The 6,503-nt window shown below is 33.8% G+C and overlaps 1 long non-coding RNA gene across 1 annotated transcript; it reads left to right on the forward strand.

Moving 5' to 3' along the window:
* Nucleotides 1-435: 435 nt before the first annotated feature.
* On the forward strand, nucleotides 436-5,272 carry LOC111084156. The gene is made up of 2 exons (XR_002609416.1): nucleotides 436-482; nucleotides 5,147-5,272. It is a non-coding gene; the product is annotated as an uncharacterized LOC111084156 (long non-coding RNA).
* Nucleotides 5,273-6,503: the final 1,231 nt, after the last annotated feature.

Genomic DNA, 6,503 nt, shown 5'->3' on the forward strand with positions numbered 1-6,503 from the left:
GTACCAAGCTATGACACTGTAATGTATGTTGTACCAGTACCAAGCTATGACACTGTAATGTATGTTGTACCAGTACCAAACTATGACACAGTAATGTATGTTGTATAGTTTGGTAACTGGGTGTCATAGTTTGGTACTGGTACAACATACATTACAGTGTCATGTAATGTATGTTGTACCATTACCAAACTATGACACTGTAATGTATGTTGTACCAGTACCAAACTATGTCACTGTAATGTATGTTGTACCAGTACCAAACTATGATACTGTAATGTATGTTGCACCAGTATCAAAGTATGACACTGTAATGTGTTCAGAGCTTTGTTTGTGACCACACTTTATATGGTATTACACACAAACACTGCTGTTTAAACAGTTTTTTTAAATTTTTCAGTGCTCTAATTAATTACTTATGGGTAATTTTTCTTATTTTTCAGGGAGTGGGTTTGTTCATCTTTCATATTATATTGAATGATGAGGTAAGACATAAGTTATATATTAATGCTTAAATTAGTTAATTAACTATAGTAATTTATTAGCTTATCAGTCTATTTAGTAACAGCATAGTATATTCTGTTTTGAACTGCAAGAAACACTTTTTTTAATCTTCATAAGTATTATTTTACTTTTTTCAAATATCTTTCAAGTGACATCAGTAGTTGTAGTTCACTTGTGATTCTAAGAAAGTAGTAGTTTCAAGAACCTATGATGAATATATGAAAAATTTAAGAACTGACAAGTGTTATAATAGAGCACTTTAACTGCCAGCAAACCAAACATCATACTAAGTGTTTTCAGTCACGAATAAATATTGCAGAATGGTCTCCGATCATAATTATAGTATGTTGTTCTGTAAAAGCTATTATTATTTCAGTGTAGGTGTTCCTGTTAAAATATTGTAAGTTAAACAAATTAAATATTAAATAGTAACTTCAAACATTTATACTTGGAATGTACAAGTACTACAAAGGTTGAGTACATTATATTTAAATGATTTTTGTAATCTGAACACATCATTACAAACTATGTTAACATGTTCAGTCTTGCTCTATCTGATAATTGTGCATCTTGTCAATAGCCCTGCAGCAGAGTTTCCATTGCAAAAAGCAGTGTCTTAAGGTTGTCATTTCCAAAGAACACAAATCTTCCTGCATACTTTTCAAAGTTCGTCTTTTGTATGAGGTTGAAAGTCTCTCAGTGCTAGTTTCAACAGTCTGATCACAAAGAAATCCATGAGTACTGTGTCTGGTGACTTGACCAGTCGGTCTTCATTTGAAATAGCTTGGATACTAGCTGATTGATGTATGTGATGATTGAACTCATATTTCATGGAAGAAACTTGTATACACGTGATTTGTATCATTTTCCAGATGGATGTCCTTTCTGATTATATTGCAGTAGACACATAGAGAGCTTTGCCCACTAACGTTTGTGTACAGATTATTACCTATTACAAGATGCTGCACTTTATTTACTATGCCTTGGGAACTTGATGCAGGTATCTTTCTGGCTGGTCCCGGTGCTCCAAGTTGATTCATATTCCTTTGTTTCCAATGCTATTAAGTGCTAAAGGTATCCCATCTCGAAAATTTTAAATCCCTGATATGAACACATCTTTATGATCTGAATATATCAATATTTTGTATCAGAAAGGAGTGGTACATACCCCTTCCAAAAGTGATCAATTTTAGGTGCATCATACTATGTACGAAATATTAAGTAACGTAAAATGTAGTTCTGTTACATGAAGTTTCACTACAACTTTATATTGGCTGTGGTTGTCAGATGACTAGCTAATTTGCCTATTCAAACTCATTTTAATATAAAATAAACAACCCCCCTGCCTTACACCCACCAAATGGCCTTGTCAGATTTTACAAACTAACTCAAGAACATAGTGAATAGCTATTAAAACAAAAATGCATTTTTAATTACCTCCACAACAACAAGAAATAGTCTTTATATCTCAGTGATTTTGCTAATACTTGTCTAATACAGTGGTTCTCAACTGTGGTTCACTGACAATTGGTGGTATGAGAGTCTCCATTCAGGTGATCCTTTGAAAGATTGTATAGTTATGGAAGTAACAGCAGTGTGTGTAGATCATATTGTTACCAGTTGAGAGTAAAAAAACTTCAGGTGGTCCACAAGCAAAAACATTTGAGAACAATTGGTCTATACAACCACGACAGAGCATGTATAGAAAAACTTCCACAACTGTCAAAGTGTATGGAAAAATATTGATGTAAAAGATATCATTTTAAGTTCTGAAATTGTAAGAGAAAAGTTGGGAAACTTCAAAATTGATAAATCTCCTGGATCAGACAACTTTTATCCTAGAGTATTAAAGGAACTTAAAGATTTCATTTGTGAACTGCTAGCTAATATATTTTATAGGTCATTGAGTAGTGGAAGAATATTAGAAGATTGGAAGTCTGCTAACGTTAGTCCAATATTTAAAGGAGGTGATTAACATTGTCTAGGTAATTATAGGCCAGTTAGTCTTACATCAGTAGTTGGAAAGGTTTTGGAGAGTGTGATTAAAGATGCATTGCAGAGTCACTTAAAGCAGTTTGACATAGTGTCAAAGAGCTAGCATGGTTTCACTAAGGAAAGGTCTTGTTTAACAAATCTTCTGACATTCTTTGAGGATATTACTGCAAGAGTTGATGAAGAAAATACTGTGGATTTGGTTTACCTTAACTTTCAGAAAGTGTTTAATAAGGTGCCTCACGAAAGACTTGTTATTAAAGTGGATAGAAAATTGGCTGGAGAGTAGAAAGTAGAGAGTAGTAATAAATGGAGTTAGATCTGACTGGATCACAATTACAAGTGGTTTGCCTCAGGGCTCTGTGCTGTATCCTCTCTGTGATTTATATTAATGATATTGACTCTGGAATAACTAACAAAATTTTGGAGTTTGCAGATGACATTAAGATATTTGGCTAACTGTATCAAAGATGCTGCAGACTTACAGGGAGATTTAGATCATTTGATGCATTGGGCTAATATGTGGCAGATGATGTTTAACTATCAAAAATGTAAGGTGATGCATATAGGTTTTCATAATTCAAATTACTGTTACAATTTAAATGGGAATACATTAAATACTGTGATTGAAGTAAAAGATCTTGGTGTTGTGATTGAAAAATCACTTAAGTCATCTAAACAGTGTATTGTAGCTAGCAATAGGACTAATAGGAGTTTGGGTAGCATCTATAGAAATATTGAATACAAGACAAGGGATATTATTGTTTCACTGTATAGAACACTTGTAACGCCTCATTTAAAGTACTGTGTACAGTTTTGGGCTCCCTTCCTCAATTGTTGGAGAAGGTTCACAGAAGATCCACTAGGATGATACCTGTGTTACGTATCTGCTTGTTTGTTTGTTTCTGGTAGAAATTCCTTCCAAGGATCTTCAGCGATACAAGTCCTTTTTGATTAAACCAGTTTATTCTTCCTCAATACAAACTTTTAGTACACAATAGTTCTACAATCAGTACGTTTCTCATCACTTTAAACTTAACAACTTTTATAATACATGCTATAAATCACAGCGAGTCACAATCTTGATAACTTCGCTCTTGACGAGTGAAAAACACACTTTACAGCTCACTAGCTCAAAACTAACAGAATCATAAATTACACGGAACTCAAAGTAACTACTGCTCTCTCTTCATTAACCCTGCTGGCTTTCACTGCCAGGCTTATATACTAACGAAGAGGGCATCTCGAACACACTCGGACTTCGTTCGAGAAACTCATCAGCGTCACGTGATTTCCACTGTCGTAACACCTGGAATGATGGGATTGTTCTATGAGGAGAGAATAAAATCTCTAAACTTGTTTTCTCTGGAGAGGAGAAGAGTCAGAGGGTATTTGATTGAGGTGTTTAAGATTATTAATGGTATTGAACATATAGATCCATCTAACTTTTTGTGTTTAGCAGTGAGAACAATAGGATAAGGGGTGATAAATTCAACTTTTGGCAGTGTAGGAGTGTCTGCAGTTTAGATAGCATTACTTTTCAAACGGGGTGGTTGGCTTTTGGAAAGAGCTGCCTTCAAGGGTGGTGGAGGCAGAAAATTTAACTGAGTTCAAGAAAAGATTGGTTGAATACATGAGTAGTAAGGGGTGGTTATAGTTGGGAGCTGGAAGGGACATCTTTGATGGGATAACAGGCTCATTTTTGTCCCTTTAAAATTTTATGAAATCTAAGATAGGCTTTAAGGGTGGGTTTAAGTTTGATTTGAGGTTCCATGACAGAAGAAATGAAATAAAAAGGTTCCATGGATTTGTGAAGTTTGTAAACCACTGTCATAGTCAATAGCTTCCATAAGCATAGGTATCTAAAACAACCACTATAGAATATAATGAAAAACTTAGTGAGTAATTTATGAAAACACTGACAGTCTGAGTATTTACAAACATAATATAGTGAATAGTTTCCATATTCACGAAAAAAACTTATGAAGCGTTTGCTACTCACCATAAATTGAATTAATTTTTTTCCAAAGAGCAAAGTAAACAGTTTCTAGAAATTTGAACAAAATATTAAATTATAGTGTAAGAGATACAGTGAAGTGATGAATCTACTTTACTAAGTAATGAGAATGTAGGATTAGATTCTTTTGTTTTTGAGAGAGACAACAAATTAACAGACAGCAGCATATGCCAGGAAAAATGTAATGGGAACTGAATGATGTGTATTCAAGTTTTTAGCAAGGTATCCATTATTTAATATTTTTTATTTATTTTGTTTAAATAATTACATAAATTTCAGTTCCTGGTTTCTATTAAATGTTTTAGTTTTACAATTCATTAATTCAAAGTTCCTTGACTATTATATAAAAAAACAAGATACTTTAGAAAATAACTAATGAATGTTATTTATTTTATAATTAGGAACAACAGAATAATAAATAAACATTTTTAACCTAACTTTGTAAATAATTGTAACTTGTAATAGTGTCACTTACTAAACTCAATTTTATTAAACTTTAGATTTTTCTCCGAAGTGTAACCTAAATTCATGATATTCATTGACTGTTATTGAAATATTTTAAAGGATTTAAAAACTAGATTCAATTGAAGCATTATGTATTTGAATTGTAAACTCACTGATTTTTCTTTTCATAAGGTCAAAGTTGCTCTGCGGTCAAAACTAAACAGCACACCAGGGGAACATCGTATACGTAAAGAAAGTGGTCTTACTATTTGGGTGGAGTTTGTGTCAAAGGTTACTGGATTTTCATCTATCAGAAAGGTATGAGAACTCCGTTTTATATTGTAATATCTTAGATCCTTTATTCATCATTTATTAATGACAGTGTTTAGCATCTCCGTAGATGACAAAAGTAAACACTTGTTTCAGATTTTTTTTGTGTGTTGCAAGTGAGACATTAGACTAATTTAAATTTACTGATGCAGGTAGCAGTATGTTGTTATAATGACACATCATATGGTGCCAGTAAAACACCACAATGATGAAGTAGTTGAACCATAGGAACCAATATAATACTGGTAAAGGCATGTTATTATTGAGTTTCTCATTTCAAGTATATTGACAGTGCCTTATGAGACATTTAAATAGTTTTATCTCATTGATATAACTAGAAATGATCTGGTAACTAGACAACAGAGCAAATAAATCATTCTGATAAAACTAGAGATGAGCTGGTACCCAGAAGACACAAAAGTTAAATCTCACTGATAGAACTAGGGATGAGTTGGTAGCTAGAGAACACAACATGTAAATCTCGCTGATAGAACTAGAGACGAGCTGGTAACTAGATGACACAAGAGGTAAATCTCGCTGATAGAACCAGAGACGATCTGGTAACTAGAAGACACAACAGGTAAATCTTGCTGATAGAACTAGAGACGAACTGGTAACTAGATGACAAGACAAATAAATCTCGCTGATAGAACTAGAGACGAACTGGTAACTAGATGACACAACAGATGAATCTCGCTGACAGAACTAGAGACGAACTGGTAACTAGATGACAAGACAAATAAATCTCGCTGATAGAACTAAAGACGAACTGGTACCTAGAAAACATGACAGATAAATCTCGCTGATAGAACTAGAGACGAACTGGTAACTAGATGACAAGACAGATAAATCTCGCTGATAGAACTAGAGATGAATTGGTAACTAGATGACAAGACAAATAAATCTCGCATACAGAACTAGAGACGAACTGGTAACTAGATGACACAACAGATAAATCTCGCTGATAGAACTAGAGACGAACTGGTAACTAGATGACAAGACAGATAAATCTCGCTGATAGAACTAGAGACGAACTGGTAACTAGATGACAAGACAGATAAATCTCGCTCTTAGAACAAGAGACGAACTGGTAACTAGAGGACACAAGAGGTAAATCTCGCTGATAGAACAAGAGACGAACTGGTAACTAGAGGACACAAGAGGTAAATCTCGCTGATAGAACAAGAGACGAACTGGTAACTAGAGGACACAAGAGGTA

The sequence above is a fragment of the Limulus polyphemus genome, unplaced genomic scaffold (assembly GCF_000517525.1).
Source record: "Limulus polyphemus unplaced genomic scaffold, Limulus_polyphemus-2.1.2 Scaffold14150, whole genome shotgun sequence".
NCBI lineage: Eukaryota > Metazoa > Arthropoda > Merostomata > Xiphosura > Limulidae > Limulus > Limulus polyphemus.